This window comes from Triturus cristatus, chromosome 11, assembly GCF_964204655.1.
Source record: "Triturus cristatus chromosome 11, aTriCri1.1, whole genome shotgun sequence".
NCBI classification, from domain to species: domain Eukaryota; kingdom Metazoa; phylum Chordata; class Amphibia; order Caudata; family Salamandridae; genus Triturus; species Triturus cristatus.
This window is the reverse complement of record NC_140594.1, coordinates 333,122,192-333,149,714: the sequence shown is the minus strand read 5'-3', so window position 1 is coordinate 333,149,714 and position 27,523 is coordinate 333,122,192.

Genomic DNA, 27,523 nt, shown 5'->3' with positions numbered 1-27,523 from the left:
ACACTCACCCCCAGTCCATTGATCTGGGTTTAATCCATCATCATTCTTTAGCTCACTCCGCCACCCCAGTTCAGACATGGCCATATGCAAATCAGTCTGACCCTGTGCCTCATGGGAACCGTCCAGCCCGAACTGCCAAGCCATGTCTTCCCTGGACCAGAAACATGCATCCTGGGACCGGTTTCTAGCTAATCAGCCGGGCTAGCTTGAATCCAGTGGCAAAGTGAGCAAGGGACCCACGCCTGGGTATACCCTGCCAACTTAGGGCGAACAAAGCAAAACCAAAGGGGATGATGGACGGAGTGTTGAACATTGCAAGCACTCACCCCCAGTCAACTGATCTGGGTTTAATCCATCATCATTCTTTAGCTCACTCCGCAACCCCAGTTCAGACAGGGTCATATGCAAATCAGTCTGACCCTGTGCCTCATGGGAACAGTCCAGCCCGAACTGCCAAGCCATGTCTTCCCTGGACCGGAAACAAGCATCCTGGGACCGGTTTCTGGCTAATCAGCCATCATCAGCCAGGCTAGCTTGAATCCAGTTGCAAAGTGAGCAAGGGACCCACGTCTGGGCATACCCTGCAACTTAGGGCGAACAAAGCAAAACCAAAGGGGATGATGGATGGAGTGTTGAGCATTGCAAGCACTCACCCCCAGTCAACTGATCTGGGTTTAATCCATCATCATTCCTCAGCTCACTCCACCTCCCCAGTTCAGACATGGTCATATGCAAATCAGTCTGACCCTGTGCCTCATGGGAACAGTTCAGCCCGAACTGCCAATCCATGTCTTCCCTGGACCGGAAACAAGCATCCTGGGACCGGTTTCTGGCTAATCAGCCATCATCAGCCAGGCTAGCTTGAATCCAGTGGCAAAGTGAGCAAGGGACCCACGTCTGGGCATACCCTGCCAACTTAGGGCGAACAAAGCAAAACCAAAGGGGATGATGGATAGAGTGTTGAACATTGAAAGCACTCACCCCCAGTCAACTGATCTGGGTTTAATCCATCATCATTGTTTAGCTCACTCCGCCACCCCAGTTCAGACATGGCCATATGCAAATCAGTCTGACCCTGTGCCTCATGGGAACAGTCCAGCCTGAACTGCCAAGCCATGTCTTCCCTGGACCGTAAACAAGCATCCTGGGACCGGTTTCTGGCTACTCAGCCGTCATCAGCCAGGCTAGCTTGAATCCAGTGGCAAAGTAAGCAAGGGACCCACGTCTGGGCATACCCTGCCAACTTAGGGCGAACAAAGCAAAACCGAAAGGGATGATGGATGACGTCTGGGCATACCCTACACACTTAGGGCGAACAAAGCAAAACCAAAGGGGATGATGGAGTAGTGGAGCAGGGCAGATTGCTCAAAGAGAAACATTTAACCAATGACAATTATAAGCAGAGAACCAAGGAAGGAATTACATTTTAGGAACCAGCGACCGGATGTACAGTTGCAAACCCTGCCATTCATTAAATCACAGGGTTCACAACTGCAAAATGGCATTTTTGCTATGTACAAAAGCCATTTGGAAGTCAGAAAGCATTTCTGGCTCACAAGTTTACTGACCCATCCTGAAGTGAAATTATGAAGAGGCGTGTAAGAAGAGCCCCCCTTCTAATTGTGATTCAGCATCATATATATCAATGGCTTGCAAACGAAATCAAAGGAGGTAGTAACTTATTCACAAAGCAGAAGTTGTCCATGTTGGGCAGCTTCCATCATGGGAATTATGCCAGGCCGACCACTGCCTGCTTCTCCCTCATTTGTGCTATGGAAATATTTTATCTTGTTAACGCAAAACAGGTTCTTTTAATACTATGAAAAGAAAGATCCATGTTTGGGAATGCAACACAGGGATTATGATCTTCTGTTACATGCAGGTCACCTTCCTGATGTGTGTTGCCCGTCACGTGGTGGGGGTGCAAATAGCGACATGCCTTAATAATATTTATTAGGCAGATTGTTGTGCAACCCCATGAAACTGAAGATGTTGCAACACAACCTATTAGTACATGGATTGCATTGCAAAACCTGAGATTGGTTGTAAGTAGTCTGACCACAATCTGAAAACTTTCTTTTTGTACATCAGGCCCCAAGTGTGCTATTCCTGAAAGTCACAGCAACAAAAGTTCCTGGTGATCAGGTATTTTTTAATTAGTGTACAACTGAAACTAATTACATTTTGTTTTATGCCAAGCATATTAATTGGCACAATAAAGCTCATCTGACATTTGCCTGTACAACTGACGTCAACCGTGTTATATCGTCGTGAAACATCATGATACCTGAACCCCAGACTGAACTGATTGACTAGAATTAATTATGCCTCCATTCTCCCTGAAGACTGGGGAAGACAGCAATATGATCAAGAAATAGATGTGTTGGGCCCAGTGGATGCCTGCGCCAGCCCAAGTGTTCACTGAATGTGGACACAGAGAAGATTGTAGTTTCCAGCCCTGTAAATCCATCAACTACATTTGAGCATTCGATGATTCCCACTTAAAGATAATAGAAAAGACCACTTCCGAAGTAAATCTGTTCTTTGACCAGCTTCCACTTGAATGGCCAGTTTCGGTTTTCTCTTACCTTTGTGTTAGATGGCTTCGATGGCAGGACACACTTCAGCACTTCCGGCAATGAAACAATTAGCATTTCAAAGATGACACTCGCACTCTGATGGGCAAAGCACGAAATACCACCTTGGAGGGTTGTTTAAGAACTACATACTATAAGGAAGGTTTATTAAGCACTTCGAATAATTAGTGCGTGCGTAAAGTTGCAATGAGGAAGCTAAAATGTTTTAAATTCACCCAGCAGGACCACCTATAAGTTCTCTTAGCAATATTAGCACACAGTTTACTTTCACAGAGCTTTCGGGTGTTTTTCTACACAAAACTACTGTCGTCCAGCAGATTACTACTATGTTAAATATGCCCAAAAGATAACTTTATTAATGCATTTTTCATACAAATAGAAGATAGGGAGGAAACCTGAACCCAAGAGAATATTTAAACCGTTAAACGTAACATTGAGATATTGCCTGTAAGATGTTACGTGATAGTGTGTTTTAGATGTTCAGTGTGGTGTACTGTTGCTTGAGTAAAACATTCCCATCAAAGCGATGGTATACCCATTTCTATGGTCTGACACATTTATTTTATCTGGAAGGCCATTAACCTGAGAAAGACATAAAGATGTCAAAAGCCAATGCATATTTGGACCAATTGCTGCCGTAGAAGCCACAACAAAAAATATATTTGCACTAGAACCTTACGGCGGAATGGAAGATCTGGCTCTACATATATGTTCTGCTATTGGTAGATGTGCCTGTCCACCATTCCTACTGAAACTCACATGATTTTCAGCTTCAATGGACTTACTTTAAGATGTCCATGAACAAATACGTGCCTTTGTATAAATAGAAAGCTTTTGGGACAGATTTCTTAAACAGAAGAGAATTTTTTTTAACATGTTTGCATTTGAGGAACGGAAATATACAAGTTTATGTCTATCTGCATAGGATTTACTCAATTAACTGAATTGAGTCCCTCGGGCATCATAGTGTCAAGATCGATTATGTATTGGTTTGGTTTCTAACAACTCATTGGTTACAAAGTTGCATAGAAAGCAAACAGCCGGGAACAGTTTACTCAATGCTCAGAGCGCTCATCCATCCAGTCTGATTCGAAGCATCCCCTATGGGGAACTAATTAGAGCTAAGCGCAATTGTTGTACCACTGAAGAATATGAACAAGAGAAAATTGTAATGAGCATAAGATTCAAACAACGTGGATACTCTGATAAGATAATCAAACAAGCGATCACCAAGGCAGATTCATTAATTAGATCTAATCTCTTACACTCTAAACCTGTATTACCTGAATCTAAAGATTCTGTCAGATTTATTACCACTTTTTCAAAAAATGCTTTTCATATCAGGAAACTTTTTGAGAGAAGTTGGCATATTTTAAAAAGTGATTTGACTCTAAGTGAATATTTAAATGATTCACCACAGATAACTTTTCGCAGATGTCAATCCTTGAAAGATGAATTGTGCAATAACATGATCAGTACCACCAATACTGGTTTCCAATCAAGATCAAGTGGTTTTGTTACTTGTAAATGATGTAAGGCGTGTGCCCAAAGTGTAGATTGCAAAAAACTCAGAGTATCAGGCAACAAGAGAGATTTTGAAATCAGAGGACATTTCAGTTGCAAAACCGATTATTGTGTGTACTGTTTAATTTGCCCATGTGGCAAATTGTATATAGGTAGCTCAATACATCCAGCCAAGAAACGAGTCCTAGAACATCTACGCGCGATTAAAAAACATGATATGCAGTACCCTGTAGCCCGTCATTTCTTTAGTGTACATGGGCAAAATGAAAAACTTTTATCCTATGTCGTTATAGATGCAATTGTACGGCAAGACAGAGGAGGTGACAGACAGCGCCTTTTAAGACGCCTGGAATCAAGATACATAATCGATCTTGACACTATGATGCCCGAGGGACTCAATTCGAGTGAAGAAATGGCTGTACACTTATGATAATTGTAACTGTTGTAAGAATCATGTGCTGATCTATTTTCTGCTTATTTAGATGTTATCTTGCTATTAACACATATATTTTTTATTGTGTTTTTTGATATGTTTAGACCTATTCCAGGATAAGGGATCTTAGCCTGTACAGTTAAAATGAACTTCTTTTGAGGCGGATGCCTCTATTTCCCGTAATGTAGGACAATGTTAAAATGTAAAAGATGAATTGTTTAAGAGATTTCAACAGCAATTGATTATTGATATAAGTTTGCATAGATAACGAGCCCAATGTCATTTTGGCCCACTTGGGCGAGACTGAACGATGCAGGTTAGTAACAGCACCGAAAGAACATGACATTTGTGCCTTAAGTCAACACCAAGATCAAGTGAAACGTGAACTTATTGTGGTTTAAAGTTCCTTGAGTTGATATTACTGTGGTGATTATAAGAAGGATATCGTTTTTCAGCGCAATTGTGAAAAGATTCAATATGAGTATCACTCACTGTTCTGCTCGATTTTCCCGGCCTTCTTGTGAGGAAAAATGATGGAATGTGACTTCAGTCTCTTATCATTCAAGTCTAAGGTTTAGAGTAGTGAATGGAGCCTATTTACTGGGCACTTCGACATGATCCTGTGCTCTTCCCCATAGATCAGGGCTTGCACACATAGCCTAGGGGATAGATTCGTTAGTATTAGGGATAACCTGTCCTGTAGTGAGGGTATTTCATGGAGCCGTGCTGAATTCAGGCCTGGTAGGCCTCAAACGGGAGAGACTCCATCTTTCTTTCTGCTCCGGCAGCTTGGGATGCTTCTAGGTCAAATGTAATGTTTTAGTTATGAGGTGTTATTCGCTTGGAGAGAACCGGTTCAGGCCGGCCCTTATCGAAGGATTGTATTTTTCTTCATGCCGAAGACACTACATCAGGCCGGCCGGCTGGGAACGTGTCCTTGGTACGGGGAGGTACAAGAATTTGGTGGGCGGCAGGTTACGGGCCGGAATTTTCCATGAGGAAACGCACCTCTATATTAGTGAAAGTCTGAGGCAGTTACATGTTCAGTTCGTAGGCGGCATCTAGCCGTTAGCAGTAAAGCTACTACTTATTCCAGGGAAGACAGACGCCATCTTGAAGGCGGAGAAGAACCGAGAGACAGATACTCTCCTAGCAGAATAGCCAGAGAGGAGAGAGTAGCCGATAAGGAAGAGGTCCCAGTGACTCGGAGAAGGGTGAAGAGAACAGCGCATAGTGGTGCAGACATGTATCCGTGACTGCGGAGGTGTGACTTCCAGGCGAGCCGAGGCACAGACGAAAAGGGAACCTAGATGACCACTGAGTGCAGGCTACACACTACTAAGGTGATGTCGACCCTTTCTTATTAGAGTGTACAACTTAATCTTTCACTTTTCTTTGCAGGTTATGTGTTATATTGTAATGTTATGTGATTGCGTGTGTAATGAGTAATAAAGTACCCAGTTTGTAGTGAACCAACATGTGCTGCGTGTTCTTGTATGAGAGGGTAGCCTATTCTTCTAGTCAGCTGCGGCTACATGAACAGATGTTAACCCTGATCAGGTAAGTGGTAACTGAATAAGGGAAAGAGGAGCCCCTCGAACCGGAGAACAGGCTATGCTCGAACTGGCAGTCCTTGTGTGATCTGATGAATAGTGAGACTGATTCCCTTTTTGTATGTTATGGTGATCATAGGATGAACTGTCGTATGAGACTGCCGTCTGGGTAGAGAGGTCTGGATTCGTATGGGATCGCGAGGCCGCCACTTGTGATACTGTCGTATGGGCAGAGAGGTCTGGATTCGTATGGGATCGCGAGGCCGCCGATTTTGCTGAGACTGCCGTCTGGGTAGAGAGGTCTGGATTCGTATGGGATCGCGAGGCCGCCACTTGTGATACTGTCGTATGGGCAGTGAGGTCTGGATTCGTATGGGATCGCGAGGCCGCCGATTGTGCTGAGACTGCCGTCTGGGTAGAGAGGTCTGGATTCGTATGGGATCGCGAGGCCGCCACTTGTGATACTGTCGTATGGGCAGAGAGGTCTGGATTCGTATGGGATCGCGAGGCCGCCGATTGTGCTGAGACTGCCGTCTGGGTAGAGAGGTCTGGATTCGTATGGGATCGCGAGGCCGCCACTTGTGATACTGTCGTATGGGCAGAGAGGTCTGGATTCGTATGGGATCGCGAGGCCGCCGATTGTGCTGAGACTGCCGTCTGGGTAGAGAGGTCTGGATTCGTATGGGATCGCGAGGCCGCCACTTGTGATACTGTCGTATGGGCAGAGAGGTCTGGATTCGTATGGGATCGCGAGGCCGCCACTTGTGATACTGTCGTATGGGCAGAGAGGTCTGGATCTGTATGGGATCGCGAGGCCGCCGATTATAAGAGGTCTTGGTATGTATAGTAGGAATTCCCTGTCCTTAGGTGGTAGATATATGTGGTTGCACTATTGTAAATAGGCCCTAGGGAGGGGGTAACGTTCTGGCTGGGTTAGTGAGGCTCTGATGAGCGGGTTCTATCTGATCCGAAAACCCAAGCAGAACACTCACAAAATAGGTTGTTTAATCGTGTATATAACTTAATTACGTGATTAGTTGCAAAGTTTGAGACAACTTTATTTTAAAACGTGATCAGTCGTATCAGACTGAATTCCTTCTCTGGCATTGTGATTCGGTGTAACTAAAGCCCACTTGGGCATGAAATTCAAAACGTCAATAATGCTTTATTGACAATTAGTGACTGACATTGAACTCAATTTTCCAAATGCACTATGAATATATTACATTGCCAACATAAAACATGTTGTGATATTGTTTTGCTTTTGTAACTAGGTCTTATTATTTTATTCATGACCCATGTTATGCTGTTGTATCTCTTAAATTGCGCATTAATTTCGCTTTAGTTAACAACATGCCAAGATGGCGCCTGTACTTACAACATAATAACATTGTATTAATTCAGTCCTACCTTTATGTCAGCCTTTTGAGGCAGTATGTAAACAGGGAAAACGAGACTGCCGCCATACCGTGAAAAAGCTATCAAGCGAAACGCGTTGGTGAGGCGTGACACAGCCCAATAAATCCTTTTCTAACGAATTCTGAGAGTCCTGGAATTTCTTTCGGAATTGCGAAGGTGTGCGTGTGGAATATATATATATATATATATATTTCTTTTTTTTTTTTTTTTTTACATACAGGAAACTCTTGGTAGACAACACCAGTGACACTGCTCACCTCAAATGTCTCTTTTCCTAGCAGAGTTTTTAAGCATAGGATTAGCACAGTGCCATCCAACCCGAGCTGAAAAATGATAAATTCTGTTCACAAATCCAGGCACTGTATTGCAGCAAAATATTTACTTAACAATAATTTTTTTTACAAATGTCTAATATTTACTACTATGAAAAGAATAGATAATATATAAAATACATACACAAATAAAAAATAACATAAAATATATACAATTCAATAACCAAATATATTACAATAATTTAGCCAATACATAAAATATTGAATATGATAAAAAAAACATTTACAAAAAATAGTATGTGCATAACAAAGTTTGCAAAATATAAAAATAAATAAATCATAATGTTAATGATATTTAACCACTATTAGGAAAAGTGTTTATCTAAAATTAATGAAAGTGTTTAACGTCAGAGGGGATATTTACAATTCCACTTCAATCTAAATAATAATAGGGAATGTCTTGGGCTTTTGAGGGTTGTGATTTACCACTCCCACTCCAGGCTAAGCCGCAGTCAGGAATGGGTTGGACTTATACGGTTAGATTTCCTATTGCCACTTCAGTCTTAATAACAAAATTGAAAGGCCTTGACTTTGATGCGGTTAAATATTCCTGCTCCAATCTACGTAACAGTAGGGAAAGTTTTGGACTTCTCATGGTTTAGATTCAGTATTCAAAAACCAGTGTAAACAGCATTTGGAAAGTGTTTGACTTCAGAGAGGTTAGATCAATCATTCCCACTCCAGTTTAAGGAACAGTAGTGAAAGTGTTGGAGTTTGGAAGGATAAGATTTACTATTTCCACTCCAGTCTAAACAAAAGTAGGGAAGGTGTTGGACTTAAGAGGGGTTAGATTTATAATTCCTTCTCCAGTCTAAGCAACAAAAGAGAAACCGTTTGAGTTAATAAGAATTACATATATGAATACAAATAGTATTAATTTATAAAATAAATTTGAACACTTAATACAAGCCATTATTAAATTACAGGATACAGCAATAAGTCTATATATTTATTATAAACATTTAAAAAATATGTTAACATATAAGCTACAAAAAGAAAAAAGAATTGCTCATAATATCAACTTCACTAACTACAAAACAAACACAATTGTTAAACATTAATTATGTATTTAATTTTGAAGAATATATAAAAAACGAATTAAACATAATTAATATAGATAATCTCAGAAATAAAATTTCACAAACACTTACTATTAAATAAATTAATTAACAAAATAAAGATATAAATATTATAAATAATTTATTACCAATTCATATATGACATATATATCAATAAATATGTATCCTAATACCCTAAACAAAAAAATACAGCATTACAAAATAAATGTTTAATAAACAATTAAAAACTAAAATACATATCAAAAGAAATACAACTTTACAATTGCACAATAATTAATAAATTAAGTAATACATAAATTATTTGATTAACTAATATTTTAATTGGAAAAAAATTGCAGTAAATTTACATTTAAATTTATTAGACTTCCAACCCTTTTCTCCTACAAACCAAGCAACCTATAACTAAAATATTACCTCAATAAATCAGTATTCAACCATTTACATAATGAACAGTCATTTAAATAATTAATTAACAATTAAAAACAAAATACGAATATTTTAAACGTTTTATATCTTAATTAATTTCCGTCCCTATACCCCTACAAGCTCAAAAACCCGCTAGGAAAATATAATTAACTATTACTAATAATCAAACTAAAATAATAATTAGAATTTCAATTTTAAATTCAAAATATAAATAATGATAATTTAGATAAATATTTGTTAATACCACAATCAGTCACCACTTTTATAGCGCATGAAGAACTGGTGTTGGAGTATGTTGCGAAAAGACTGGCTCTCTCACCCCTACTAGGTTGGTTCACAATTTGGTCAAGTACCAAGCTAGGGTTGAACCAGGCTATAATAAAAGATTGGATTTCCCTGTATAAGGGTCATTCCATCTTGTGGCTGCACTATATCAAACCGTGGCTGCTGAAACTGGGCTGTCCGGAGTTATATGGGGGAATCAGAGAGGATCATCAAAAAAGATCAGCCCTGGATTAAAAAGCAAATTATAACAAAAGTTAGAGTGGATTGAGAAGAAATAGTAGTTCTAAAATCTACAATTAGGGCCCAAATACTCCTTAAAACCGATGTTTTTATGGAATCATACTTAAGCATGGTTATATCACCCCATCACTGCTTTCCTTTAACCCGTTTTAGATAGAATCTTTTGTACTGGCTTTTAGCAGAAACCGAGGGAAAGCATAAGGTGGAAGACCAAGGGCCATGCTCATGTAATAACTTCTCGGTCCAAGATACAGTGCATTTTTTTTATCATTATCAAACTCTAAGACAATGTTATATTTTACTGTTGTTCAGAAGGAAGAGATTTTGGCAGGTAACACCAGACCTGATCCACCCTCAAATGTTACAGTCCCCCAAAATATGCTTTAATGTGGAAAGTTTTTGGGCAGGTGCTCTCAGAAGTAGGAAAAAACATTGAAACTGCTAAATTTATGCAAAGGCATTTTAAATGTAACCCTTTTTATAGTACTTAAATACTAAAGATATGTACTTATGATGGAATGTACTTTTAGTCCTTGTTTTTATGCTTGTGATGCATTTTTGTAGTTTTTATTTAACCAAATAAAGGATTGATTGATTGACATAATTATTGAACAATTGAAAAATGAGGGCCTGATTTACTTCTTGGCAGATGGCCTATGGGTCCATCTGGTCAATGGAGTAAATTATTCTGTTGCCCTGTTGGTAGGACCATCCGATTTATAAATTACCCCAGGCAGACAGGCAGTCATTTAAAAAAGCATTGCCAAGGAACCACCATAACGACAGTTCCTGTCAATGCATTTCACTCTTTGCTATGGGGCTCCATTGGCAGGATAGAGCCCTGTATTATAGAGTATTACATTTTTCTTTTCAAAAAGAAAATCCTGAATCAGGATTTTCTTTTTTAAATGAAAATAATATAATGCTCCCCTCAGCATGGGAGTCTTCTCCCATGGAGGGGTAAGCACACGCATGATTTTACTGTTCCTTACCGCCTGGTTTTTTACCTGGTGGTGAGAAATAGTAAAAATTGACTACATGTACCCCCATCCTAAAGTGGGCGGGTGGACATATAGCCATTTCTCTGATGGCCCTTATTACCCAGGAATGTCGGAGACATTTGGTCATGGCAGAGACAGAATAGTGTCCACTGTAGGCAAACTGAAGGTCCAGACATATTTAAATCAGGTGGGTGTACCTTCATATTGGTGGTATGTATACTCTGTCACCTTTGCAACGAAGTATACATACCGCCAATATATAAATAGAAATTTGGTTAACAAAAAAAAATAAAAATTACGAATCAATTTTTTTTTTTTTAATTCAAATAACTTCCCACACCATAACCCAACAACCTGCTATGACACCATAAACCGCTAATAACATTTGAAAAGATACAAAATCACTTAAAATTGCAAACTGCAGTTTTTTAATTCATAGCAAATATACCAACAATTAAACAACTATAAATAATATTTTAAATAAAACACATTAAAATAATATAAAAAACAATATGTTTTACAACTATGGGGCCGATTCCAATCTGGGTCGGAAAGCTCTCCGGCCGAGCCAGATCCGGAGTGTTTTTCAACCGAGCCAGACTCCTACAGTCCGACCAAGCAAGTACGATGCGGCCGCATGCTTCCGGACTCGGTGCGGTTAGGACTCCTATAGAAGTCAATGGGAGCCGGTCATACGACATGCATGGGCTCCCCTTGACTGAATGGGTACGTCTCGCACAAGAGCACCCTCTACAGTGGGTATGCGTCAGAGCCATCCGGTCCGAGTCATAAGGCTGTGGGTGACAGGGGGTCTGATGCGGACCACCAAAGGCAGTTTCCCGGACGTTTTGTGAGCCGGAAATTGCAGCTCGATCCGGCTGTCCAAAGCGTGCTTTGTATTGGCTCGGTCGGAATTCGCCTCCATTGCACGGCACGGTTCGCTTACGGAGGAGGCGTACAGAGTGGTTCGGACCCGGAAACGAGTCGTTTGGCGAATTTCGCATCGCTCGCATCATATTGTCTCACTCGTACAGCTGTACGAGTCGGTCGGTAAACACGCGTACGGCTCGTACTTTTTACGGCCGGATCGCGTTTGGAGCCCTTCTGAGTGAGATCGGAATCGCCCCCTTAATTGCTACAAAGGATATTAGAAACAACTATATACTCAAAACAATATTACTTACAAAAGAAAACAATATTCTTAATAGCATTAGTCTACACAATAGTTTTTTCCCAGTATTTCAGTTTTCTGATATTTTGATCTCAATATTTTGTCCAAACACACCATGAGTGAATGTAGCTTATTTAGCCTTTCTTTTCCAACCATCTGTTAGAAATGTGAGTCTCTAGTTGGCAGATGAAGGTACCTTTGTCCAAATAGGGACTATTGCTTCTAGTCAGGGTAAGGGGGTACACACTTTAGATAACCCCTGCTCATCCCCTGGGTAGCTTGGCACAAGCAGACAGACTTATCCCAAAGGCAATGTGTAAGGTATTTGTTCTCAAAATACACAGTAATAGAGTGAAAACACCACAGATGAATACCACACCAGTTTAGGAAAAATAAAGTATCTTTATCTAAACTAATCAAGACCAAATCTACAAAAATTCAACATACATGTAATAAGGGTATGACTTTAAAAAGGTTTCAAGCAACTGGGCCTGTAGAAAACTATGGATGAGTGATTTCTCACGTACCTGTAGATGCGTCAAAATTCACAAGGCCAAACAGCCGAAGAGAGGGGAAGCGGCAAGAAACAAACAGATGCGTCAGTTCCTGATACCATGGGGAGGCGATGCAACATTTCTGCTGCATGCAGGAGAAGTGATGTGTCGTGTCCGGTCAGAAGGGGAAGAGATGCATGGAGATTCTTCTCACACAGCAGTGGTGCGTCAGAAAAACAGCCGCAAGAAGAGGGATGTATTGATTTCTTCAGTTCTTTACTTTTCTTCCAGCTCCCAACAGCAGGAACAACTTCCAGAGGCCCAAAACTGGAACAGACACCTTCTTACAGGTCAGAACTCTCAGCAGCAGAGTGCAGTGGAGGTGGTGGTGAAGTCTTTGTGTCCCTGAGACTTCAGAACAGGAGGCCAGCACACACATGCCCTTGGAGATCTTCTTCAAGTAGGTACACAGCAAAGTTCCAGTCTTTGTCTCTCCTTGGCAGAAACAGCAACTGCAGGCCAATCCCACACAGCACACAGCAAAGGGGCAGTACTCCTCCTCACAGCTTGTCAGCTCTTCTCCTTGGCAAAGGTTCCTTTTGAGTCCAGAAGTAATCTAAAGTTCTGGTGTTTTATGTCAAATACTTATACCCCAAAATGTCTTTGTTCTCTTTGTGCAAGGGTCTCTGAGCCCAGTCCAAACCAGTCCTGTCCTCACTGGTGCAGTATGACCACAGGGGGTGGAGACAGCGGTGTGCAAGGGAGACAGGCCCTATTCAGGTGCAAGGAAATCTCCTCCCACTACTCTAAATTCAGCCAGCGTCTATTCAGCCAGGCTCTGAGTCATCCGGGAAGGGCCAGGCACACCTCAACCCCACCAGTGGCTCTCTCCAGTGAATGCACATCCCCAGAGCCTGTCACTCCAAAACCTCACAGTCGATACACCAACAGGCAGAAGAACACAGAGGTGCCGATCCTGATCCGGGTGGGAAAGCACTCCGACCGAGCCGGATCCGGAGTGTTTTCCGACCGAGCTGGTAACCTGCAGTCCAACCGAGCAAGTACGATGCGGACATATGCTGTCGGACTCGGTTCGGTCATACTCCCATAGAAGTCAAAGGGAGCCGGTCGTACGATGCGTACATGGGCTCCCATTGACTGAATGGATACGTCGCAGACAAGGGCGCCCCCTACAGTGGGTACGCATCGGTGCCATCCGCACCGTACATGCCTGTATTGGGGGACACTTGGGTCTCCCCCTGTGTCCGAGTCATAGGGCTGTGGGTGACAGGGGGTCCAACGCGGACCCCCATAGGCAACCACCCAGACGTTTTGCGAGCCGGACACTCCGGCTCACACAGGCTGTCCGACGCGTGCATCGTACTGGCTTGGTCACATATTACATCCATTGCACGCCACGGTTAACTTCCGACCGAGTCGTACGGAGCGGTTCGGACCCGGAAATGGCTTGGTCGGTGAATTTCACGTAGCTCGCATCGTACTTGCTCGCTCATACAGCTGGACGAGTCGGGCGGAAAACAAACGTATGGCTCGTAGTTTTTCCGGCCGGATCGCATTCGGTGCCCTTCTGACCCAGATCAGAATCGGCCCCTGAATGGTTAAACAGAAAATGCCTACTTTCTAAAAGTAGAACACAATGTCTAGCTGACAAATTCCAATGCTGTTTCTACTACACAAATTTGTGTTCCCTCTGGTCAGCAACCTACAGATGAATTGTTAATTTAATTAGAAATTGAGATCAATGTTGCTGTGTAAATATTGACTGGTTGAATACTTTACTTTATCCTTCAATTCATTTGTGAGTTACATTTATAATGTTAATTTAGGTTTTTGTGTTAGTTTATTTATATGTTCAATGTTAAAGTAAATAGTTTGGTTTCTAACTCAGTCTTTTAAAGACTAAATGAAATGATTTTTCTAAAAGCAGCTACTAAAAAAGATTATGTAATCAATTATGGAGACCAATACAATCAGTGTCTGTTGATGTAGAAAACAGCGCTGGAATTTGTCAGATAGACATTTTGCTCTACTATATATATAGGCCCTATCTGGCTATAAGTACTAGGGCCAACCCCTTTTAAAAACCATCTTTACTAAATGATGTATCATTAAATTCTAAGTTCAGAGAGCCTAAACTTTATTTCTCTATCTTGTCCCAGTGGGAAGTTATACTTGTAAGATGTTACAAAGCATTTCCCATGCTATCCTATGGGGCTAGATAGCCTTTCAATAGTGAAAATGAAATTGACAGTATTTAACTGTCAGGACATGTCATAAACACCAGTACATGTCCTACCATTCACATACACTGCTCCCTGCCCATGGGAGTACCTTGGGCCTACCATAGGAGTGCCTTATATGTAATAAAAGGGAAAGTTAGGGCCTGGCAAGTGGGTGCACTTGCCAAGTCGACATGGCAGCTAGCAAAGTGCGCACAGACACTGCAGTGTCAGGTCTGAGATACCTTTTCAGGGCTACTCATATGGAGGGTACAATCAGTGCTGCAGGTCCACTAGTAGCATTTGATTTACAGACCCTGGCACACTTCAGTGCAATTTAGTAGGGACTTACCAGTAAATCAAATATGTCAATCGTGAATAACCAATCATGATAACAATTTACTTAGAGAGCATATGCACTTCAGCACTGATTAGCAGTGGTAAAGTGCCCAAAATCCCATAATCAACAACAACAGGTCAGGGAAAAATAGGAGGAAGATGAAAAATGTTTGGGGATAACCCTGCAAAAAGGGCCAAGTCCAACACCATCCATATATAATACTAAGAACAGGTGTGCTGGATTCTGCACTTTTTGCTAAGATCTGATCCTAGACGCATCCCTATACACAATGATTTTTGTTGCCTTAATCCTGATACATAAGTATTCAGAAAGAAATCTATCCCACCTTTTATTTACTTATGTGTATTACTTTCTGTCTTTCTCTGTGTGTATCTATGTTTCTGTGTGTGATTTTGTGACGTTTTCTACTTTGTTTTTTGTTTTCCTTTCCTGACCTGTCATCTTCCTCTTTCCTTTTTCCTACCCATGTTTCCAATCCTTGTCCAACTCCCTCCGGTCCTGACCAGTCAAATCCAGTCCACTCTACTCCACTTACCCCATGGCAGAAGCAGGCAGAGCCAAATGCCACCTGCACCCCCTGTGGGCAAAGTAGGCAAACAGGGTGCAGACCCTCCATTTCAGCAAGGTGGAGGTGACTGCACTAAACTTTTGGATGTAGCACCACTTCACTTCCATTTGGCAACAGGAACAATGCCCGGTAATGGTTACGCCCTACGGGAGCGTCAATAGCTCTCGGGTGAGTGCCGTGGTGTGTGCGCTACAGCACAGGGGTCAAATGCACCCAGCAGCAACTGACTAACACCTGGGTAATCATCTTAGATCAGGAGCAGGACCTGATCAACCTGATAGGTTTTGAGGTTGCTGGGCCCGTAAGTAATGGGGGTTTTTCTACAAATTCCAATAATATTTTTTTTAAAAGCAATAATACACTCACAGGTGAGTTAGGTTTATTGATGATTGAATATATATATATATATATATATATGTGTGGTGTCAACCTGACAAGGAGGGTGTTGTACTGTAAGAGTGGAGTGGACATCCAGGGAATGATACTGCCTTGTTTCTATTCCAGCATGAGCTAGCCAAGAGCTCGCTTGGGCTGATTTAAGGGATGCCGACTCCTCTCACTAGTAAGATAGTAGTATATCAGGGGTATTAGCATTCCTCTCTGTGTCTCTAGGTAGCTCAAACAGTTCCAATCTGCCTGTATGCAGTATGCTACTGGAGACTGACTTGACCCATCAAATTAGGAGAGAAGCAAAGATGATTTGTTGATATCCATGAGAAGATCAAAATGTAATTTTAGGTAAGGAAAATAGGAATAGGGTATCTGAATTAGAAAGTACAATGCTGTTCCTCTGAATTTCTTTTTTGTAGAAAGTACGACTAATCATTTTTGTAATCTTCTTTACTCCATTCATAAGCACCCATGGGAAAGAGGACATCCGAGGGCCAAGCAGCTGCCAGTACCAGTGCTGCGTTGGGTGGGACTACCACCACCGCTGTAGTGGGTGGGACTACCACCACCACCACATCCACCAGTTCTGCAGCCACAGCAGATGTTTCTACTGGCCCCAGTAAGTCATAGTGAAATTGCGGCCTTGTGTATTTTATACTATATACTTATTTTCGACCCCCTGTTTAATTTTTGTTTTTCCTGCATTACCCTGTTTTTCCTATATTTCCTGTTTCCACAGCTGACTTTCTCCTGCCCGAGGCTTTCTTCTGCTCTCTTTTTAGTAAGCTTTCCCTTGCCCCTCTGTTATATATCTTGTGTAGGTTCTAATGTGGGCGGTTGCAAGCGGTCACGGTCAGAGGGCTGCTTCTTGAGTAGATTTGCTGCTGCCAAAAGTAGATTTTCTACTTGAGTGCCAGGAATATCAACTAAAATGATGGCTCGCTCTTGTGCATCGCATGGTGGATTTTTTAGTGCTACAGCATGGGAATAGTGAGCAGCGCAACATGCCTATTTTCCCCTATTGGGGGAACTCAGCAGAACTTTGAGCAGTTTTTATGTAAGCCAGCAGGATTTGGCGGATTGAAACTCCATGAGTTCTGCCCACCCCTCATAGTAATTGTGCGAGAGGTAACTCCTATTATTTTAGAAGAAGTTACTCTTACTACTAGTAGTTAGTTACTATTCACAATATTCGTGACTGGTAGTACCGTTACACTACAAGAGTAAACTTCCACTAAAAGCGTAAATTTACCTTTGCTGATTAGGCCATTAATACACTAGTACTACCTTGGAAAGACATTGGTCTAGGTTAGACTCTGCACTATGAGGATAATATCCCTTTCATGCTTGGGTGCGGGTAGTAGGGCTGTGTGGTTATTGTTCAGAAGTTCCTGTAACAGTGAGCTTCCATCATGTTCACCACATGTGCAGCACCAAGTGTGTGATCCATTTATGGTCTAAATTATAGAGTTATACCTCAATAGATCACACAACCTGGGGGAAGATGGTTAGAGGTCTATTTAATGGATGCAAAAAGGGAGTTGGAGAAGTGTAAGGCAAAGGCAAACACAACATTCATCAAGTCGATGAGCGACACATCATCACATCTGTTGTGGAAGGATTTACACAGTTCACTTACCAAATGCAATGCAAACAGTCCTTAGCTCCAGAGTCCAAAGTTATCTTAAATTACCTAGTATTAAAAAAAATTCAAAATAAGGAGGAATCACACAGTTCTACACAATGTTATTGTTAATAAAAAAAAGATGATAATGTATATATAATAAATGCAAAAATGGACGGTGCATCTGCAGTCTTCTTCGTGGAATGTCCATCTTGGGTATAGAGCTGAACTGGTCGGGTAGCATAACATAACATAACAGACATGTGTATTTGTAAAGCGCACGTTCACCCGTAGGCATCTTGGCGCTGAATAACAGATATTTATTGTTGCCCAATTCAATTGTACTAATTTTATCTACCTGAGATGAATGAAAGGCTGAGTGAACCCTCCAGGATTTGAACCTGTAACCAGCAGGAGTGTTATGTAGAAGAACTTCTGGAATGCAAAAAATACATGTCAGGTACATGTCAATATTGTGGTTCAGAAGATAAGCTCCATGGTGGATTAGGATCAAGAAGGAAGAGTATAGTCTGGTGCAGTCATGTGCGATTAACTCAAAAGTGAGACAATCTCTTTCCACCAATCCCAGACAAGTAGCTGTGTGTATTTGGCTGATCAACTGCACAAATGTAAATTATGAGCATCCTTCATGTGATATGTATCCTGAGACAGTCCCCCCAGACCACAACCATTTAATTAGAGTTTGATTGATATTTGAACCAGCACACTCCTCACCATTTTCCAAATCGACGAACCTCTCGACAAGTCCACAGGAGTAGGCCTCTTTGAGTCATGTTGCTTATTTCCCATAATCATTGTTCGTACCTTCCTTCTGGTAGCTGTTCAGGTAGTCCCATGACCATCCCAACTTTGAGACTCTGAAGAATCATGAAAAAGAAGTACAGGAAAAGACTGGAGGGAACCATGTAAATAATTATGGCAAAATGTGAAATCAAGGCAATCATTCAGGCAGACTTATCCATCGCCCCCCCAAACATTACAAATTAAGTTTACAAATTAGTTACTACACCCTCCCACCTACCACATGAATCAACAATCACTCAATGTATCACTCATTGGTGCATAATTACCTGTGTGGTGCACTGCACATTTGTCTATTGTATCTTCTCTTTTCCCCTGGAAGCAACAATTCCGAGCACTCTTCAAATATTAATGATGTTTACTGGTGGAAGGCAACCAAGAGAGGTGTGGCGCAGTGGCCAAAGCGGCTTACTCCGGAGCACGGGGCTCACTGTTTGATCCCCAGTAACAGCTCAGCTCAGCATCATGTGACTCTGGCCAATAGCTCATTTAATCTCCCCGACGACCCCCAGCACCTTGAAACCTTAAGATGTGATATGTTTGCGCTTTACAAATGTAGATTATTATTATTATTAGCTATGGAGTGACAGAAAGAAGGATAGGGATAAGAGGCATTGTCCTTTCAGCAAATGGGGGAGGCTTCTTCTGTTTACACTGGTCGAACCATACATGTGAGTAAATGGGGCTGCATAAATCAGACATCAAATATATAAATGTTCTTCGATATGTCCACCCATTTTCTTTTTGCAAAGCACATATATGAAAGTTCTATTGTGGCTTGCACAGTCAGAGAAGTAGAGTTCATCCTTAAACTGAGGAGGTTCACCCAGAAGTTCATCAGCTAACAAATTGAGTCTGATCAATTGCCCTCATTCTCCTCCTGTGCAGTTTCAAGAACCGTGTAATCTTGTGGTATGAAATCTTGGTTCATTTTTATCATGGTCAATCTCTCCAAGTTTTGAGGTGGGAGACTGGTCCTTTTGAATATGACAACTGTGCTGACTGCATTGAACACGCGCTCAGAAGGTAAACTGATTACCAGACAAGCCCGATATTTTATTGCCAGCCTGCTGAGCTCTGGTCATTGTTGCATCTTCCCATACCAATAGGCCAATGGTTTTGATCCAGGAAAACCTATTTTAGGGCATCCAGATAGTCTTTGAACATCCTCTGAGTGGTCAATGGTGCTGCCACTTGCTCGACCTCTGTTGTCTTCGCCTCTACACTTGACTTTAGATCTGCCACTTAAAAAACCTAAGAAATTCCTGTGGTATGCAGGGTGTGCAGGGGGAATCAAATAACCATTAAAAAAGTATTGCTGGTGTGCTTCTAAGGCCTTTAACAAGCAGTGGAAGCAGGGCAAGCTCAAGAAAATTGAATCATCCTTAAAAATTATTCATGGTGTGCACCTATGGACTATGGCAGGCAACGGGTGCAGAGCAGGCCAGGGGTACATGGAACAATCTTTAAAACAATTACTGCTGGTGTGAGTGCCTATGGACTGTGGCTGGTGATGAGTGCAGATCAGGCTAGGGAAAAATGGAACAATACTTATATAAATTATTGCTGGTGTGTGTCTATGGCCTATGTCAGGTGGCAGGTGCGGGCCAGGCCAGAGGAGAAGTGAATATTCCTTAACAAATTATTGCTGGTGAGCGGATGCAGGGCAGGCCGGGGAAAAATTAAATAGTTCTTCAAAATGTATTGCTGGTATGAGCCTATGGCAGGCAGGGGTTATAGAGACATGTCAAATAATTAAAAACAATTATTGCTGGTTTCTCCTAGGGACTATGAGAAATCCTATGGGAGGCAAGGATGCACAGGGAAAATTGAAAAAAATACCTCAAAATACACTTTACATAGTTACTACAATCACATTAAACTTACATCAGGGAAAAAAGATTAAACAAAAAGGCATCTTCTATGAATGTCCCTAAAAATGGCTTTGAAAAGTGGAAGAAAAAGAACACACTGGCTACACAAAATGGCCAGGCTGGCACTCGACCATCAAGGGCAAAGGCATGGATAACAAAGAACACATTTAGGGCTATGGCTAAAGCAAAGCACACTGACTACAGAATGGCCCCCGGGCCACATTGCCATCAAAGGCAAAGGTATGGACGTAATAAGACACATACAGGCTTATGGCAAACCCAAAGCACGCTGACTAAAAAATGGCCACCAGCCACATGGCCACCAAGGGCAAAGGCATGTACAACATAGAACACATGTAGGCCTATGTGAAAAGCAAAGCACACTGACTACAAAATGGCCGCTGGCCACATGGCCACCATGGGCAAAGGCATGGACAACAAAGAACACATGGAGGCATATAGCAAAAACATAGCACACTGATTACAAAATGGCCACTGGCCACATGGACATCATGGGCAAAGGCATGGAAAACAAAGAACATATGCAGGCCTAAGGCAAAAGCAAAACACGGTGATGACAAAATGGCCACTAGCCCCTACTCCACCAAGGGCAAAGGCTTGGACAACAAAGAACACAATGGGGGATATGGCAAACGCATAACACACTGGCTGCAAAACGTACACCAACAACATGGCCACCAAGGGCAATGACATAGACAACAAAGAACACATGCTATGGCAAAAGCAAAGCACGCTGACTACAAAATGGCTGCCAGGCTACATGGCCACCAAGGGCAAAGGCATGGATAACAAAGAACACATGCTATGGCAAAAGCAAAGCACATGGACTACAGAAAAAGAAAATTCCCACCCTATCACATGGCATGGAGAACAAAGACAAAATGGTGGCCTATGGGAAACACACATGCACAGTGGCCACACAGAAAAAGGGCCACTTGACCAGCAAAGAAAGGAAGCATGGTAAACAAAGAAGAAAACACTACCATTAATTCAGCAATGCCAAAAATGAAAATAAACTGCCAACTTCTAAAATTCACCAACTAGAGACATCTCAATAAGGCATAAAATATTACCCCACAAACATACTTTAACACTTGCAGAAAAAAATTAAATAGGACAAAACACAATTTGCATTTAATCCAAGGACATCCCTACATCAATAGATGTTTAAAAAACAGTACATACCACATAAACCCCAGTTGTTTAATATACATATATACCCAATGCCTAGTAGTGATAGGCGGTTGGCTGCGGCCCGTGGCGCGGGCAGACTGTTCCCCCCCGTAAAATGAGCAAAATAGTAGTGCAACACAAAGGAAAATGGAGAAACAGTACTTTAAAAGTATTAAAACAAGGCCCCAGCCCCCCCCCCCAGGCCTGTGCAAACTTCTCCCCTTGGAAAAAACTATAAAAGGAAAGTAAAATAGGCCCCTACTGTAAAATGGAATAAAAAACATAAAAGAAATACTGGTGCATGCCTTCCATCAAACAAACGTATCTACAATTTCTTTAACTTACTTGATACCTCAATGAAAAATCCTTGAAACTCCAATGGTAAATGCAGCAGGGTTAGCAGACAAAGAAAAGAGTGATCCCTTCCCCTCAAAATCCAAATTAAAAGTGACCAAAGGATGGACAAAGTACCGAGAGGCGCTTTCTTTCTGGACAGGAAGAGGAAGTTTGAGCCTCTGTGGCAGTTCCTTCCTGTTAAAAACGTAAAATAAAAAATTGCATTTTGCGCTATAAAACTCCATGTACTGTCCTGTCGAGTAGAATAGTTACTCTAAAATCCAATTTTGAGTTGATTTTGCTGCTTCTCGAGTTGAAAACCTACCCAAGAAGTAGCCCACTGAACGCAAATGCTCATGACCATCCGTGTCAGAAAATGGTGCCAGAGCCTTCCTAGGGACCATTAATCATGACAGGGGAAGTAACATCACGCTCGCCAGTTCCTTGTTTTGTTTCCGTTTTTACCATGTTGCCTGTATTAGATCAAAATACCGCCACTCTGCGACAGGCAAATTTTGTCCAGAACTCCACGTTAAAAAGTAACACAGAGTGACCAGAATTCTACCAATTCCACGAGCGGAATGACATTTTTCACCCACCCCATTTTAAACAGCTAAATGGATTGTAAGTTGATGATGAGTTGTCCATGTTGTTTACTTTTCAGACTGATGTTAGTGATGTGCTCAGATTTTTTCAGGCCATGCATGAGACATGCTGTGGCAAGTAGGATTCCCTCATTGGGGGGGGAGGGGCAGTGTGAATTTTGAGAGACCTTGGAGCAGGACATTGCCAAACATCCTGAAAAGGAATATGAGGGGTTGAAAGCAGTTCTGAAGTTGCTTTTTGAGAGGAATGTTTTCTCTTACTTAGTTGAGAGAGCTGCTTTGTTTTTGTACCAATTTGTTCTTAGAGGGTGAGGTTTGTGACTAGGTTGATTGCAAGTGACTGCGCATTGGGTGAAAGTTCATTGGGGTTTGAAGCCAAATAAACTTCTTGCCACTGAAGAAGGTTTGCAGCGGCAGCGGAGGAGTGTCGCCCCACTGTTCAATAGGAAAAATAAAATGATAATAATGCAACGTTATTATAATTTATTGTGGGTTGGGGCTGGCCAGAGCAGGGGGAGTGGTGGAACTCTCTAAGTGCGCATTACGGTTTGGCCGGCCTTCTTGCCCTGGCCATTCATGCGCAATTTGCATGTTCACCACCAGGATGTAGTGCACAGCCTGGTGGGGAACATGCACAGGCTCCCAGTCCTCATCTGAGCGCCGAACCACGGTCCTCAGACCAATCACAACGCTGCTGTCATTGTGACAGCAGCGTTGTGATTGGCTTAGGGGATCCTGGGACCCCTTGGGCTTCCTGCAGCTGGGACTCGAGACAGGAAGAAGAGGACGGAGGAGAGGTGGCGACCAACCTGCCATAGCCAGGTTAGTTGCTTTTTTGGGGGGGTTTCTTTTAACCACCCCCCCCACTCTCCCCGCCTCATCAACCCCATCTGATAGCAGCCACTACTGCAGGTTTGGACTAACTGTTTTAAGAAAAACACTATGCAACTTATGTTACACACTTAGGGCCCTATTACGATGTGAATCGGAAAGCATCCGATCTGAGGCTGGAGGCTTTCTGACTCACATAGTCGGTTTCACTTCCGACAGTCTAATAACAATCTAGGCGGTCAAAAGTTGAACCGGCCGGTCATTCCGGCTTGATTCCAACAGGCTTTAGGAGCCCGTCGGCTAGTCGGAGACCACAACATAATCACATACGACGACATTTCCACCGTCTGGATTATGATGTTGGTTTACGACATGCTTTCCATTGTGGTCTTTCTGACATGGAAATCCTGTCAGAGAGCGCCTTTGGGGGCCCTTAGCAAGGCCCTCTTCTCTCAGTGGCCTCTGAGTGGGGTCCGAAGGGTGCCCTCCTATAAATCCCAGCACTGTATTGCAGGCACCATGAGGTTCCTGCCACAGGGTGCAGGAATGCACACAAACTCCCATTTCTCTATAGGAGCTTGTGCTACAGACAGTTTACAGCTGCAGCACAAGCTCCCATAGAGAAATGGGAGTATGGGACTACACCATGTGCGGTCGCAGCATTGTAATTGCGGTGTCGGGACTGCCAACCCGAGGTCGGTCGGTCCAGAGACTGCGGCGATGTCGGTCGGAGGCAACTCCAACTGACATCGTAATCGAGCTCTTGGTGAAATGGTGCTCATGATTGACTTGATTATGGCGAGAACCACTGTTATCAGGAGGACCTGCACACTCAGCGGCAAGTAGCAGGGCCGGACTGACCATTCTGCCTATCTGGCATATCCATGCTAGGCTGCATGCTTGAAACAAAGCTTAAATGAACCAACCATGATCCCATTCTCCTCGCAGCTGTGAACTGGTTCGGACATAATTGCCAGGACTGATTTTTATTTACAGTTCAGCTCTGGCCAGCTGTGAATTCAGTTCTTAATATGGGCAAATAGTTGTAGCTCGGGGATACTCCTTTTTGGATACCTGGAGCAAGAAAAAGTAAGGCAGAAAAGGGAGCAAGAGGAGGAAGATAGGAAACTGACAAAATGGCAAAGGGCGAATGGAAAGCAAACTGCAATAGTGAGAAAAAGAGGAAGTGCAGGGCAGGTGATAAAATAAACAGGTTTTAGTTGGAATGAAGTCTATGCAACCTAGGTATCCGGAATCATAGCTGCTAGGACAAGCTTTTGGCAGCCTGACTTTTTCTCACAAATTAAGCACTGAATTGCATAACACTGCAGTGCCACTAGCGGTAGAGGTGCTTAATTTGATTGATGCCCTCGGTTTAACAGATTAACCGTCAGTTTCTCTTACTTTTCATGGCATCCATATCAGACTGTGTAGCGTTAATGGTTTCTCTCTTCCTGTTGCATTCAGTCAGTTATGTCCCTATCTACTAAGGGGCAGATTTATGAGCCCCTTGCCCCACTTTTGCGTCACTTTTAACATGGGAAAAGTGACGCAAAAGTGGCGCAAGGGGCTCATAAATCTGCCCCTAAGTCTTTAATTGTAGTGTAAAAGAACGAGCATGAGCATGAAAATCATCATATTAAATAGTGACGTACGAGTCAAAATGAAGTGCATCTATATTTTTCCGTCCAAATACATATTTCTGAACAAGAAAAAAAACGTTGTGTAGCGTATTCGATTTATACTGTACAGGCCGGTGGGGGCCTTCATACCTTTAAAATACATGGCCTACTTGCTGTTTTTTCCTCTCCGTCTCCAGTTACCATTTCCGCTTGACCCTCCCCTCAAATCCTCTTCCACCCTCAGGTATCCCTTGCTCTCTCCCGTCCTCTGCCTCCTCCTCCGATCTGAGTTGGCGTATCAAAGAGTGATCAGTGGATTCCCACAGGGCTCGCGCAAAGAGCTCTAACAGGCATTCTTTTATTCAGCCACTCTGCTGGAAAACATGCGTCGGTTTGGGTCACTGAAGAATTATTAACATGACAGCCACTTTCCATCCTGCTATGGTTTTCCAGACATACTTTATGATTTGATACAAGGAAAATGCATTTTTCTAGTGTTTACACAGCTGTGTAGACAAATTCAAAAGTGCACTCTGTCAAATGCAGTTATCTAACTGTAATCTTGATAAGTGTATAGTACAAAACGTTTCAGAACATAAAGATTTTTCTGATTGGCCTAGAATCTAAGCAGAGCTGTATTATGCTGGAAAACATGCTATGCGTGTAATGAAAAGGGTGAAGGGATCAAACATAGATTGATGTGCTAATTTTCAATCTTTTCTGCTAAATTTCTTCACCGTTTGGTGCAAAGTTAGATGATGCTGGTTGCAGTTGCATCTTTATGCACATGTAAGATAAATTTGCATATATTTTTTCTGTGAAACATTCTCCTGTACACCACGAGAAAGGACTCATTGACAGCTGTTCTACAAGCTCCAATGAAACTGCTACGTTATACCCGGGGCTTCACGGGTGAATGAAAGTTAAAAAGTCGAAAGATTAATTAACCGGTCACACAAATGGTCTGCACGTGGGATATGTTACTTTTCGCTTCCTAGAACCTTAAGACAGGCGCGAAAACTAGAGCTCTGTCGTTTTATACTGTAGAGATCTGTGCATAATATGCAGGTCACCTTGAGTAACCTTGGGTCCTCCTGGTCTCTCATACTTCCATACCTTGATGGTCTTTTGCTGCCATCTCGTGGGAGTGACGTGGATCCTCACTTTGCAGAGGTGGGTCGACCTATGGGAATCAGGGCTCCACCATAATTGCTTTACGTCACTTTATTATTATTCTAATAGTAAATAATAGACTATAATTCATTATGAGTACGGTAAAATGTCGATCCTCCAGCGAGCGACAGTAGCGCAGCCTGAGGCAGACAGTGATGTCTGTGACAGCTGGGACAGGTGCAAGAAGGTGTCTGCACCAGCCATCAGAGAGATGGCCACTGGCTGGCAAAGGCCTAGTCCTGGACCGGATTCGGAGGCTCGCCATTCCTCAGTGCCTTTCCATTTTTAACCCTCTGCAGCATCACTCCGAACGAGGTATTTAGATAAAATATTGAAAAAGATATATCGTATACCAAAATAAATGGTCTATAATATCGTGATATTGAAATATAGTCTGCAAGAATATCGTTGCCAAAAATATCGATTTTAATGTAAGTAATATTGATTTTGAAAACATCAAAATCATAAATATTGTTTACAAAATATAGTTGTTTATATAGTTGTTTGATTGTTATGTATTTTTGTATTTATTTTAAATGTATATGTTATAAATGATTTGCGTAATTATTGTTTGTGTATTTTTAATGTAGTTGTTATATTTATAGTAGTTATTAAATTTAGTTTAATAGATTTTTGTGATTTTTAGTACTGTAGCAGGTTGTGGGGTTTATGGGGTATAGGGTGGGAAGTAAATTGATTATAATAATGAATAAATATTGTTAAATAATATTAATTATTTTATTGATAGTTAATTCTGACAATTGTGTAATTAATCTTTTTTACAGTGCATTTTAGGTGCATGTTGTGGATTTTGTAGGGGTATGGGGTGAGAAGTAAATTATTCATAATTAATTATTACATAATATTTAATTAATGTTAATTACTTAATTGATAAATAGTCATGTTAATTGTGTATTTGCTTTTTTAAAAGTCAAGTTTCAGGTGTGGGTTGTGGGTTATGTAGGAGTATAGGGTGGGAAGTAACTCAATTTTAATCAATTAATACTTTTTTTTTTAATAATATTAATAATTTATTGATAATTAATTATGTGAAATGTGTAATTATTATTTTTTACTTTAAATATTTGGTGAAGGTTGTGGGTTTTGTAGAGGTATAGGATGGCACGTAAATTAATTATAATTAATTAATAATACTTTTTTAAAATTCAGATTAATTATTTAATTGATAAATATTTATGTTTATTGTGTATTTGTTTTTTAGTTAAGTTTGAGGTGCTGGTTGTGTATTTTTAAATTAATATTAATTATGCAATTGAAAATTAATTATGCTAATTATGTAATTAATTGTTTTAAATGTTAAGGTTTAGG